Genomic DNA, 15,504 nt, shown 5'->3' with positions numbered 1-15,504 from the left:
ACTAGTTGGACAAAGTGGGTGCTGGAGGTCTTGGCTTGGCCACTCAGCTGAGATCTCAACTTTGTAGCTGTGCCAGTGAGGAGTCTTACTGGGGACTAGGAGAAAGAGGGAGAAATCCGACCCAAACTGACTGTGGTATCTGTGTGCTGTTAACTGAAATTGCACTTTACTGTGTGTGTGTACTTGTCATCCTCCCAGTGTGTATGTCCCCCACTGTTGCCAGTGGTGAGGACTAAGGCTCCTTGATTACTGGTCCAGTGCAACATCACAGTAGTTTTAAAGTCAGTGTAACAGACTGCTAGTAAAGAAAGCAAGTGATGAACCCTGCTCCACTGAAAAGTCAGGGTTCCGGGATGAAACAAGGAATATAGCAATCAGCTATATATTACCATGCATGGCAGGAAGTCAGCAGGAGAAGGTAATGTAGGATTTATTTTATTTAGTTAACATTTGTTTACTAGGAAAGTCTGAGTGCGTCAGGAACTCATTTTCATTAGAGCCCTGGGGAGAAAAGCTCCAACAGGTGCAAGAAAGTTTGACATTATACAAGAACAAGGAAATTTGATATTGCACATGAGCAAGGTATTGGCAAGTATTAAATCATGCAATAAAGTGCAATACAACATACTGAATAAATACAAAGAGGTAGATATAAATAACAACAACAATGTGCTATTTAGAAAAAACAGTCAGGTCCAAAACGGGGGACAAGTCACAGACAGTATATTAAATAATACATGGAAAATAAAGAAAGCAATCAGATAAGAGTAGTTTTATTCAACTGTAAAGCTCTTTTAAAAGTCATAAGCAAATGGCAAATAAAAAACACTAATCCCTTAAACAGCAGTATTCCTTCTGCACATGCAGGTTATTACAACAGTGCAGAATATCTGTCTGGTTTAATGTTACAAGTGAATGACTCAGAGAGAGACAGATGCAGAGACTGACATTTTTCTTTAGGATCAGACAAACATACTGGAGACAAAACTGTAATCAGCAATATTGTGGTTTCAGTATTTAATATTAATTTCATTATTCATCTTGTGAGTTTTACTGCCATTAAAGTGAACCTGCATACCACAGATGCATTATAGAAGCATACAGTTATTTGCCCCCTTCCAAGGGGGACAATCTCCTATAATTATAACCTTCTATAGCTAGTGTGCATTTTTTAGTTTAACTCTTAATGTTATTGACCCAAAGTCCACAATTCCAGGTCCTCTTAGGTCAGAACCACTGCTGGACTTTATTCAACAGAGGCAACAAAGGCCAGGATCATATTATATATGACCAAGTTCTCACCTTGTTTCAGAGTGAAATAATTCTACATGATGAATATGTATTTTTGAATAGTTTGCATAATGTTCTGGAAGAGGTGACAATACAATACATTTCTAACACAAGTTAGGTGACCTCAGGTGTGCATTTCTTAGTTTAACTCTTAATGATATTGACCCAAAGTCCACAATTCCAGGTCCTCTTAGGTCAGAACCACTGCTGGACTTTATTCAACAGAGGCAACAAAGGCCAGGATCATATTATATATGACCAAGTTCTCACCTTGTTTCAGAGTGAAATAATTCTACATGATGAATGTGCATTTTTGAATAGTTTGCATAATGTTCTGGAAAAGGTGATAATACATTTCTTTCTTTTTTTTCTGTGCAATTTTTTTCCTTGCTCCAAATGTTTTTATTAATTTTTCAAATAATTCCATTGTATAATAATTTTAATACATTTTCTGAGAAGTAAAACAGTATTATTAGCTATATACAATATTTACAGTTGGCCTGAAATTGAATTATTATATTGATTAGTCTAGTCAGAGTAACATCATATTAATGAGAGATCATTTGTTCCTTTTTCTTTCACTCTCATTAAGAGTTTAAATTCAAGTTTAGTGTCTCAATAAGTTATAATATTTTTTCCCATGGATTCTTGTTTCATCATCTTGGTGCTATTCTTAGTTCTTTTACTTTGGTTTCCAGTAATGCAGATTCCTTCAATATTAGCAGAGATTCTTTAAATGATGGTTCCAGATTTGACTTCCATTTTCTGGTAATACATTTTCTAGCATTTGCTAAAATGTTCCATAGTAGGTAGAGATTGCTGTTATTTAATTTTAAATTCTCATTAACATTAAACAAAATTAGAGATTTACTTACTACAAATGTATCTGAGAATATGGCTTGTATGAAATTGCTGACATCTTCCCAAAATTTTTTAACTTTAATACAGTCATGAAATACATGTATCCAATCTGCTTTACAAATTTGCAAACATCTCCATGTAACAATATTAGAGGTATTACATTTTTTAATCTATTTGGAGTAAAAAAAGATCTATGCAAACATTTCCATGTGTAAATTCTCCAAAATTGCATATTGGATGTCAATTTAATAGAATTTAGTGTTTTGGTTTTATTTTCCAGGGATACATTTATTGAATGACCTTTTTGTTATATGATTCCAAAATTTTTGATTGATTTTAACTTTATAATTTATTAAAATTTTATATAATTTTGATGTCAAATTTTCCCAATTTTGATTATTATATACTATTTTATATGAATGAGTTATAAGTGTAGGTCTATCTCTAAAAGAAGAATTGTTAATTATTTTGCATAGATCTTGCGAGTATTGTAATATACTTTGTAATAATACCCAGTCTGATGTAGAGAGATTATAAGTTTTTATTATAAGTTGACTATCCAAAACCATATGTTCATTAATGCATTGTTGCCAACAAATTAATCGTTTTTTTTCCCAAGTAATGAAAACCGTCCTATACATTTTGTTTGGAAAATTTCTTGTTAGATTGAAAGGATATAAAAGTTCTAGTCATAACTTTATATCTGTATTAGAAGTTACAAATCTTCTAAATGAATTATACATATCATTTAAGTATTTTAGATTAGTAGGTTTTGTTAGATTATATTGAAGGCTAGTGCATAAGATATGCCATGATTTATTAATATGATTATCTATCATTAAATTCTTTAAAATGGTATTTTCATTTGAATAAATAACAGTGTCCAGCTAGAAGAATAGCACAGATCTATCCAATTTATAATTATTTTAAAAATGGAGGCTCTAATATAAGTTTCAATATCTGGGAAATTGATTCCACCTAGTTTCCATGGTCTAATGTGGTGTGTATAAGCTATTATGTTTTTGTTAGGATGCCAGAGAAATCTTAATAATAATGTATTTATTTATTTTAAAAAATATTTATCTGGTATTACTTGAATAGCTTGTGCTATATATAGGATTTTTTGGAAGTATTATCATTTTTATTACTTGTAATCTATCTTCAAATGTTATATATATTTTGTTCCATTTTATTATATTTGACTTTATTGTGTCTGTGATTTCCCTGTAATTTATATTTAAAAATGTTTCTAATGTTGTACTTAATGTTATACCTAAATAGTTTAAAGTGAGAGATTGTTTACCAATTATATGATTATCATTTATTTGAAAATCATTTTTTATTCAATATCATAAAATTTGATTTTGTTTTGTTGAAATGTAGTCCTGAAATTGAATAAAATTTATCAACTTGTATATCTAATTCTTTTAATGAATTTTTAGAAGTAGATGTGGTAAGAAGTATATCATCTGCAAATAAACTAATTATATTATATAAGGGGACCTTCATTGTGTCACTACTAGACAGAGGCACAGTATTCTAGATTTATTCTGTACATTTTTGTACCATTTCATGGGGTGGCAAAAGCCACATCACTATGGCTAGGCTTACAAATGCCCCAGGGCAGATAGCCTAGTACTATACTATGAAACTATGAAATAACATTATTTTTGGATTATATTGATTATATAAATTTATACTCTCTGTTTTTGGGATTGTTTCGTATTGAGATGGCAAATATTTCAATGGCTAATGCAACTAATATGGGGGACATGGAGCAACCTTGTTTTGTGCCTTTTGTCAATATTATTGATTCAGAAGTGAAAGGCCCTAATTTTACAAATGCTAAATTGTTTTTATATATGTTCTTTATTAATGAAATAAAGGAGCTAGGAAACTCATAATACTCTATTTTAAACAAGAAATCCCACTTTAAGGAGTCAAAAGCTTTCTCTATATCCAATGCAATTATTAAGGCTTCTTGTTTTTCTTTATTTAAATAATCAATAATAGTTAGTATTCTTTGTATATTATCATAGGTGCGCCTATTATGTATAAACCCTGTTTGATCTTCATTTATAATTTTTATCATAGATTTTTGATTCTATTGACTAAAATAGCCATAAAGATTTTATAATCCTTGTTTAGTAATGAAATTGGTCTATAGGAGCTGCATTTTGATGCATCTTTATTTTCTTTTATTATAGGAGTAATTAATGAGTATCTTTAAGATGGTGGAATGGTGTTGTGTGTTTGTATTTCTATTAAGGCTTTTTGGAAGACTGAGATTATGGATGATGGAAAGATTTTGTAAATTTCAGCTATAATACCAGCCATTCCTGGAGTTTTATTATTTTTGCTTTCGTTGATTTTTTTCTGAAATTTCTTTAAGAGTAATTATACAATACATTTCTAACACAAGTTAGGCGACCTCAGGGACAGGCACACAGACGCACAGACACTTTCCTTACTTCTATGTACCATAACAGACCCAAGCAGAGCATTACATTCTTCATATTCCAATGCCAGTGGGTCATTCAATACCAGTCAACACAGGCTAACAAAATATTGACCGACTTCAGCAAATAAAAAGTGTCCAAAGCCAGACCCATGACACTGATTATGGGTCGTTCTATACCAGTCAACACAGACTAACAAAATACTGACCGACTTCAGCAAATAAAAAGTGACCAAAGCCAGACCCATGACACTGATTATTTTTAGTGTTCAGCAAAAGATTCTTATCACCATCAGATCATTAAAATATTTGGAACAAAACATGTTTACAAGTCATAATTAATCTTGTACAATGAAGTCACATTTACTTAGTTCATATCTGAGAACCAAGTTGATTTACCAAAAATGCCACAACCCAGACAAATGGCTAAAACTGCAACTGCAGGCAGAGAGGCATTACATGAAACCCAACATAGCTGAAAGCTGTGCAAATCACAAGTGATACAGGTTTAAAATATTTATTTATTTAATTATTTAATTAATTTACTGGGAAAGTCCAGTGGGCCAAAAGAACCCATTTTCAGTGGAGGCCCAGGGAGAAAAGCTCCACAATATAACACATAAAATATAAAATAAAACAATTGGAATATAGAAGCAATATTACAAAATAGACAGTAATATACAAAAGTCAAAAGTGTGTAAATACCTGATATGTACTGATTTTTAGTGGTAAAGAGTCAAAAACTAGTAAAGTGGTTAAATTATTGAACTCTAAGGGTAGCATACTGAAGAAAATTATATCTTGGCACTATACTGAAGGTGTTATGGTGCTACAGGCAGCAGAGTGGAAAGAAAGGTGTGGATAGATGAAAGGGTGACAGTGGCTAGAGGAAACAGAGATAAATTAGTTGTTTTGTCTAGAGAAAAAGGAAGTCTTGACTTGGCAATATTTTCCCACTCTTCCTTGCAAAATCACTCCAACTCTGTCTGATTGTGAGGGCATCTCTTGTGCACAGCCCTCTTCATGTCACCCCACAGATTTTCTATTGGATTTAGGTCTAGAATTTAGCTGGACCATTCCAAAACTTGAATTTTCTTCTGGTGAAGCCATTCTTTTGTTGATTTGGATGGATGCTTGGGGTCATTGTTGTGTTGAAAGGTGAGATTTCTCTTCATTTTCATCTTTCTAGCAGATGCCTGAAAGTTTGGGGCCAAAAGTGACTGGTATTTGGAACTGTTCATAATTCCCTCCACCTTGACTAAAGCCCCAGTTCCAGCTGAAGAAAAGCAACCCCAAAGCATGATACTGCCACCACCATGCTTCACTGTAGGGATGGTGTTCTTTTGGTGATGCAAGGTGTTGTTTTCTAGCCAAACATACCTTTTGGAATTGTGACCAAAAAGTTCAACTTTGGTCTCATCAGACCATAACACATTTTCCCACATGCTTTTGGGAGACAATGTCATTTTTTGTAAATTTTAGCTGGGCCTGGATGTTTTTCTGTGTAAGAGAAAGCTTTCATCTTGCAACCCTACACCATAGTCCAGACATATGGAGAATACAGGAGATTGTTGTCATATGTAGTACACAACCAGTACTTGCCAGAAATTCCTGCAGCTCCTTCAGTGTTGCTGTAGGTCTCTTGACAGCCTCCCTGACCAGTTTTTGTCTTGATTTTCATCAATTTTGAAGGGATATCCAGTTCTTTGCAATGTCACTGTTGTCCAATATTTTCTCCACTTTTCGATGACTGTCTACACTGTGTTCCATGGTATATCCAATGCTGTGGAAATTTTTTTGTACCCTTCTCCTAACTGATACCTTTCAACAATGAAATCCCTTTGATGCTTTGTAAGTTCTCTGTGAACCATGTTTTTTGCTGTAGCAGGCAACTGAGTAAATGTTAGGAAAATCTACTAGGACAGCTGAACTTTATTTGGGGTAAATCAGAGTCTCTTTAACTGATGACAGGTGTGTACCCAAGAAGACTGAATGCTGTAATTAAATCAAAAGGTGTTTCAAGAAAGTATTTTTCTAAGGGTGTGCACACTTATACAATCACCTTAGTGTACATTTTTTCTTGTTTTATATTTTCTCCCCTAACAGATTTGTTTCTTTTTCAATTGAATTGTGCAGGTTATAGGTCACATTAAAGGTGGGAAACATTTTGAAATGATTTATAGTGGTTTAATTTTTTTATATCACAAAAACCTGGCATTTTAACAGGGGTGTGTACACTTTTTATATCCACTGTAGCTTTACCCACCAAGACAACAGCATGATAGACACTCATTTAATCAGAAAACATAGATAAGTTAACTGTACTTTAACAGAAACATCAGAATTACTTTCCCAAGACTACATATCAGCACCAAGGTGTCCTCTCTTCACAACAGCTTAGGGCTGTCCCTATCAAATTTAAATTAAGGCGACCTTTGTTCCAATGGTCAGTATGAAGAAACAGAGGTGAAAGGCTAGTATGTTTAATATGGCCAATAAAGCCTGGTCATAATACTACTGACTACTGCAAACATGTCCAGGCAAACAGACTGACTATAATGCCAAACTTTAAACACATGAATCCTCAGTACAAAGTATAGAACTGGAGAGGATGGATTTGTGAGGAATGTTAATCTCTTTAACAGAGATTCACTTAACATTTGTTCCTCCTCCTAAAACACAATAAATTAAATCTGAAGACAGTAATGTCCCCTCAGTTTCACATATCACTAAAGAAGCACAGCTCCATCCAGTCATTACAAATGGATTATCTATACTAGAGTCTCCTAACTGGAGGCTGTAGATGTGGTCTCCGATATGAAATTTGGCATCTATGCAAGGAGAGTGGTCAGTGTTTTGTGACTAGTAAGTTAGGCATCATAGACATCATTTGGCCATTTACTTGAATGGTAACCACTTCTCTTTATCAAGGGCAAAGCAGTGATACACCCTTTCCTGCACCATAATTCTTCAAACTTTATTCATAAGCACATATAGGGAGCCAGGACTGAGCTCAATATTTACACAGATGCTGGGCAGTCCAGGCTCTTTCCAGAGAAAAAGGATGCTGATACCAAAGGTTATTTATGTCTCAGAGCTGATATATCTGTAAATACTCCAACAGACACCTAGCTGTCCATTTAGTTTGGTTTTCTATTCCTCAAAATGAGGCTTGAAGGTCAGCATACCTCTCAATTGTCCCAAGCCTATAGTGATGTCCCTACTTTTGTCTCAAAATGTTGCTGTTTACTTCCTTAAATTATATGGTTAGAGAAGTCTGAAGTTAATGGCACCAATATTTACCAAGCCCATAATTATTTTTTGCTTTGTCCTTAATTCTGGATATACGAGTTAGAGAACCATGGTGGTCAGTGTAGGGAATGAAGAAATACTTTGTCTCAGCCCTGAAGTACTATCTATTAAATTTGTATTTGTTTACCAGGGCAGAACACTGATTATTTGACCATTTCAGCCTCAGTCTTATAAGAGTTTGAGTTACCTTCTATGATAGGGGCTTTGTTTACTGTCTGAAGCATTCGAAACAGCAAAAAAGAATGTTGTCTTGCTGGTTATTAACTGTGTTACTAAGCCATCTGAAAATTGGGGAGAAGCTCTGTTCAGGGAGTCATGAATATTGCCAGCTGAAGGAGATGTTCCAGAGAGCGCAAAGCTGTCAGAGTGTGTCTGTGTGTGTATGTGTGTGTGTGTGTGTGTGTGTGTGTGTGTGTGTGTGTGTGTGTGTGTGTGTGTATTTCGATAAGGAATTTGAAGTCTGAAAATATACTTGACAAAACAAGATATAGTAACTTTATTAACCTTAGCTCCCTTTTACTATCACTAAATTCATCTCCACACGACAACACGAATGTCGTGTGGAGATGAATTTAGTGATAGTAAAAGGGTTTCTCCCCGGGCCTCCGCTGAAAACAGGCTCTGTGGAACCTAGTCGGACATTCCCGGTCAACAAATGTTAAATAAAAATAAAATAAATAAATAAGATTTGAACACGTTATACACATGTTATTAAGCTGAAGACATGAAAAAGGTCAATTCCAGCATCCTAACCTCAACTGCTATGAAAAAATAAAAAAATAAGTAAATTAAAAAATTTTTCTCAACTCCTGAGAGACTTGTTGGTTACAAACATCTGCATTAGAAGCTGAAGCTAAGTGAAACTTGCAGTAGTGTATTTTATATTCTGTTACAGTACTTTTAAAACTGCAAGTTTGTACTTATTTTCATTTTTTTGTTTCCTAATTGTGTGTTTCTAACAGTGTGCTGTGTCTCTCTGCAGTCTTAAGTACAAACTTGCAGTTTTAAAAGTTCTGTATTTTCATCTTTTCTGTTTCCTAACTGTGTTTCTGAACAGTGTGCTGTCTCTCTCTGCAGTCTAAGTACAAACTTGCAGTTTTAAAAGTACTGTATTCATTTTTTCTGTTTCCTAATTGTGTGTTTTTGAACCGTGTGCTGTGTCTCTCTCTGCAGTCTGTTAAGTACAAACTTGCAGTTTTAAAAGTACTGTATTTTCATTTTTTTCTGTTGCCTAATTGTGTGTTTCTGAACAGTGTGCTGTGTGTGCTGTGTCTCTCTGCAGTGTAAGTACAAGCTTGCAGTTTTAAAAGTACTGTTTTTTCATTTTTCTGTTTCCTAATTGTGTGTTTCTGATCAGTGTGCTGTCTCTCTGCAGTCTGTTAAGTACAAATTTGCAGTTTTAAAAGTACTGTATTTTCAATTTTTCTGTTTCTTAATTGTTTCTGAACAGTGTGCTGTGTGTCTCTCTGTTGTCTAAGTACAAACTTGCAGTTTTAAAAGTACTGTATTTTCATGTTTTCTGTTTCCTAATTGTGTGCTTCTGAACAGTGTGCTGTCTCTCTCTGCAGTCTGTTAAGTACAAACTTGCAGTATTAAAAGTACTGCATTTTCACTTTTTCTGTTTCCTAATTGTGAGTTTCTGAACAGTGTGCTGTGTGTCTCTGCAGTCTAAGTGCAAACATGCAGTTTTAAATGTTCTGTATTTTCAATTTTTCTGTTTCCTGTGTTTCTGAACAGTGTGCTGTCACTCTCTGCAGTGTAAGAACAAACCTGCAGTTTTAAATGTACTGTATTTTAATTTTTTCTGCTGCCTAATTGTGTGTTTCTGAAAAGTGTACTGTTTATCTGCAGTCTAAGCACAAACTTGCAGTTTTAAAAGTACTGTATTTTCATTTTTTCTGTTTCATAATTGTGTGTTTCTAAACAGTGTGCTGTGTGTCTCTGCAGTCTGTTGCAGTTTTAAAAGTACTCTATTTTCATTTTTTTTTGTTTCCAAATATTGTATCTGAACAGTGTGCTGTGTCTGTCAGCAGTGTAATACAAACTTGCAGTTTTAAAAGTACTGTATTTTCATTTTTTCTGTTTCCTAATTGTGTGTTTCTAAACATGTGCTGTGTGTCTCTCTGCAGTCTAAGTACAAACAACCAGTTTTAAAAGTATTGTATTTTATTTTTTTCTGTTTCCTAATTGTGTGTTCTTGAACAGTGTGCTGTGTCTCTGCAGTCAAGTACATACTTGCAGTTTTAAAAGTACTGTATTTTCATTTTTTCTGATTCCTAATTGTGTGTTTCTGAACAGTGTGCTGTGTGTCTCTCTGCAATTAGTTCCCCACCCTCCCTTTTCCTGTGTTGGTATTAATGTTAGTGGCTTTGGAATTGCCTGCCCCTCCTGTAAGTCTGTATTAGAACATTCCTCCTGGGTCCATCTCATTAGCTCACTTAACTGAGTATAGTGAGATCATATTCTGAGTCTAGTGTTCACTCTACTTAATACAGAGAGAAGATTTGAGAAGGCCAGCCCACTTAGGTTCTTCCTTCTTCTCTCCTTGCACTTAAAACAGTTTGTACTTTATTAATTTTCTTTTACTGTATTTGTCTTACCTCCTACTTTATTTTGCTTTCCTTAAAAGTACTTAATTTTATTTATTCTGCTGCATTTATTACTGCTATGTAGTAGCCTGATTAAATTGTAACTGTTATTCTAAGTCTTTTGGTTTAAGCACTTGGGCTCCATACAGGCTGTTTTTCATTAAAAAGGTTTGTGCTCTGCACTCTTGTGGGAGGAAAGGCTGGATTCTGCCCTTCTGAGCTGGGAATTTCTGGTCACAGGCTTATTGTGCCTGCTTATTTGAACTGTTTCTTTCTCAAATTGGTGTGGCTTGTTGCTGCAGCATAGGCCAGATTCAGGCCTGCTGAATCTAGCTTTGTTTGTATAAATTGAGTACTGATCCAGGTCATTTTTTAGAGAAGGTTCCCCTGCACCCTAGTAGGCAAGGGTGTGCAATTAGAACTTGTCTGATTGAAGACTGCTGGCAGTTTTGAGCTTTTTTCTGTTTAATTGGTTAACTTGTTTAAATCAGTTTGTTTGTTTTCATTTGTTTTATATATATATATATATATATATATATATATATATACATATATATATATATATATATATATATATATATATATATATGCACTTTATTCATCTGCTTTTACTGTATTAGTGTTTCTTCATACTTTATTACAAGGGGCATGGACTACAACTCTGATCTGCTATATAGAGCTAAGTATGCTTTTTGTATCTGCTTTATTTTCTAAAAAAAAAAAAACAAAAAAAAAAAAACAAATATACATATACTTGTTTCCCGCCCTTCTAAGCTAGTATAGTCCACTTTTCAGGTTAGTGCTGAATTCAACCCTGTGTTACAAATCTCTGTATTTGCGCATACCTTACTGGATAGAAGGAAGTTCTCTGTTCACCTGAGAGAGGGGAGCTTTGAGCAGCCTATCTGACCTTGGAGGAGTGGTTTCAGCCCAGAAATTAGTAGTTTATTGGCCGTTTTAGGCTAATTTCTATCTTTCATTTCCCTGCTATAATTACCATATTTGCCTGTTTTTTCAAGCTGGGCAGGACAGTTTCAGGTATACTCTCCAGTCCAACTGGTGAATCTGGGTGTTTTTGAGGCAATGTTACAACTGCATCATGTACACAGACAAACCCCTCCTCCTGCCACTAAACACTAATACATGTGAGAGATGCAATTATACAGCCAAACTGGAGGCTAAGCTCTCTCAACCCAAGACTGGATCAGACAGTCAAGACGAGAAGGGAAATACTTGCATCACACCACCAGTCTCACATAGACCCATTAAAGCAGCACTGGCAAAAAACACACATAAATACATGAAAACATACTCTGAGGCTCTAAATAAAAATCTGCAAAAGCAACAGAGACTTCCAAAACAAACATCCAAGCAACCTCCACCCAACACAAACCATGAAACACATACTTCACAAAACCAGTGTGCCATGCAATCACAGTCTTTAAGGCAAAATAACATACCCAACATACTAGTAATAGGTGGCTCTATAGTCAGGCACACTGAAGTCCCACTCACTAGGCTGACTAAGGAGAAGGTTACCATTAGCTGCCTGTCGGGTGCCAGGATCTGCCACATAACACAAGCACTCAGGTCACTCCAGAACAAGTACAAATATGACTCTGTCATTGTCCATGTTGGTGTGAATGACCTGAGCCATACCTCCCTGGACTACATGAAAAGAGACATGGAAGAGCTCACTGATCACATAGCCCAGGCCGGTATGGCCCTGACCTTGAGTAGCATCCTGCCGTCACCAAGAATGATACCACGGTATAAAGACAAAGTCTCTATTTCAACAATTGCCTAAGTTTCTGGTGTCATTCAAAGGGGATCCAATGTCTGTCTGCCTGGGATGACATGATCGACAAGCCACACTGCTTCACTAGAGATGGCTTCCACCTGTCACCCTTAGGCTTTTGAATATTGGCCAAGGCTCTTGCCACCCCCATAGTGCCTTTTTTACTCAAGGCTCAAAAGACAAACCCACCGCCATAAATAGCACAGGTAACAAAAACCTGAGGGTAATGCTACTCAATGCCAGAAGTCTAAACCTCAAAATGCATGCACTCGAGTAACTCCTCACTATGGAGAAAATCGATATCTGTGCAGTAACAGAAACCTGGTTTAAGGCTCCAGAGAGCACCCCAGCACTATCAGGCTACAACTCATACCATACATACCCAAACTGAAATACAAAAGGTGGGAGCATATCCATACTCATCAAGGATACCCACACCTCTAGGTTAGTGGCACAGCACGATGCTTCAGAGATCATCCACGTGCAACTAACAACGGGCAAAACTGCAATTCAAATTGTAGCTTGCTACAGATCACCCACCATGTCCCGGGACCCCATTCCATGTTTCTGGAAACACTGGAAAACAAAGGTCCTACCAAACACCCTAATATTGGGTGAATTCAATTACCCGAACATTAACTGGGAGAACTACTCACGTACTAACTCCCTTGCCCAACATTTCCTAGAATTTATAAACTCAAAAGCCCTGGTTCAAATGGTCAGTACTCCCACCAGAGGTGACAAGATATTGGACCTGTTCATCACCAACATGGGTGACTAGTGTTCCACACTGGAGGTCAACCCCTCGCTGATTAGATCTGACCATAAACAAATCCCTTTGGATATCCACATTCCACCCCCACCCCTGGACAAGAAAACCACCGTGAAAAACTTTTCAAAAGCAAACTTCACGTTACTTAAGACCGAGGTGGAAAGTTTCAAAGCCCCAGGATAATGCTGTCCAAGATCCTTTATTAATACATTGTATGGGCACCTACAAGAATGCATGGATCGTGCTATCCCAAGCAAAACCAAGACTGATTCCTCCAAGAAAAGGAAACCAGTCTGGTGGACTCCTGCCAAAAGCAAGCTATACAATAGAAGGAGGAAACTAGTACAGAAAAGAGTAAAATCCCAAGGAGGGAAGACATCACTGTTCAGTATCAGAAAGAAACTATGATCCCTCATAAAATCATCTAAGGTGAGCTTTGAAAGAAAAATTGCCAAGGACTCCAAAGATAACCACAAGGCATTCTTTAGCTATGTCAATAATCTAAGTGGCAATGCTCAGATTTGCTTGGAGTTAGTGCAGAATGGCACAAAATACACAGAACTGACCGATATCACCAACATCGTGGCAGACAGGTTCAGCACAAACTACATCCCCATCTCTCCTCCAAAACTGCCCATAACCATACCAGAAGAATGTAGAGTCCCTGAAATCACAGACACTCAGGTTAAAACAGCCCTCTCCAAAGCCAAAAACACAGCATCATTGGGACCGGAGGGTGTCCCAGCTGTGTCCTACATGAGCTCAAAGACGAACTAACCCCTCATCTAAACACTGTTCAAACTCAGCCTCTCCACAAGTTATGTACCCATAGAGTGGTGCACAGCAGCGGTTATTCCACTCCACAAATGTGGAGCCACAACAGACCCCAGGAACGTTCGCACTGTAAGCCTGATTAGCTTTGTCTGCAAGGCTATGAAGTGCATCATCATGGAACACATTAACAGAGACATAGGGAACCACAAACACTGGACCCTACCCAGTTCGGCTTTGTTAAGGGCAGATCATGCCTCCTAAATTTGGAGAACTTCTTTGAGACAGTTACCAAGGCGATAGATGAGGAAAAGGTGGTACACACAGCCTACCTAGACCTTGCTAAGGCCTTCAACACCATTCCCTATTCTGGTATTATAGACAAGCTCACCAGCCTGAACATAAACCCCTATGTCACAAGATGGGTTGCCAACTGGCTCATGAACAGAACCCACATGGTGAGAGTTGCAGGAGCTAGGTCCGACTCTAAACCGGTTACAAGTGACTTTCCCCAGGGCTCAGTCCTAGGACTCCTCCTGTTCAGTATATACTTCTCAAAGGTACAGGCAAGCACAGGAGGACTATGGCTGACCAAGTTCACAGACAACTGCAAACTAGGGGCTATAATTGACTCTCCGGCTGACACAGACATCCTCCAAAAGGGTCTCACATAGATGGATACCTGGTGTCAAAATCATGGCCTCAAGGTAAATGCCAAAAAGTCCATAGTCATCCCCTTGGGAAAAAAACAAAGTACCCACAAACTACCACATAGGTGGTAGTCCCCTAAATACGGAAAATGTAATAAGGGATCTGGGGACCCAAGTAGTTAGTAATCTCACCTTTGATAATCACATTGCCAAAGTGGTTAGAAAATCCTTCTACATGGCCCACCTAATCACAAAAGGGTTCGCATCAAGATCAAAAGAGGTCATTGTGCCCCTTGACTCATCACTCATCAGACCCATCATATAGTACAATGCCCCATTTGGGTTGTACCTTAAAAGACACCTGCAACAGCTGGAAAGACCACAGGCGTAGACCACAGAAATACCTCACCAAGAGGATCACTGGCCTCAAACAGATGCACTATGCAGCTCGCCTGAAGAAACTACAGCTTTACTCGGTTGCATACCGCCTACTCAGAGGTGATCTCTGCCTGACGTACAAGGCCATGTCCAACCCAGAATTGATGGACGTGCTCCATCTAAAGAAAACCTTATCCCCTTGAGCCACAAACTCTAGGGATCTAAACCTCACCACAACAATAAATAGGATGTGCTAGAGGGATAGATTCCTGTCCCAGAGACTTCCCATGCTTTGGAACACGATCCCAATCTACATTAGGTAGAGCTCCTCACTAACACTCTTCAAAAAAAACCTTGACGAGTGGATGTGAAACATTGTTTACCTCAAGGATCACTTCAGTGGCTCTGCTGGACAGAGGCACAAGGAAATAATCTAAGGGGGCAGCGAAAGCCAACACATTCTGGCTAGGCTTATAAATGCCTTCGGGCAGATAGCCTAGTACCTACCTATGAACCTATGAACACATGAACACGTGGTAGATGCATGTCTTAAGAAGGTATACACAATATTACTTGTTGTACAAATTTCCCAGTATGCCTGAAGAGCATGCAGGAGGCCTGCTAGG

This window comes from Protopterus annectens, chromosome 8.part0 (genome assembly GCF_019279795.1).
Source record: "Protopterus annectens isolate FY-2018-M chromosome 8.part0, PAN1.0, whole genome shotgun sequence".
Lineage (NCBI taxonomy): Eukaryota > Metazoa > Chordata > Ceratodontiformes > Protopteridae > Protopterus > Protopterus annectens.
Note: the sequence above shows the minus strand (reverse complement) of the source record.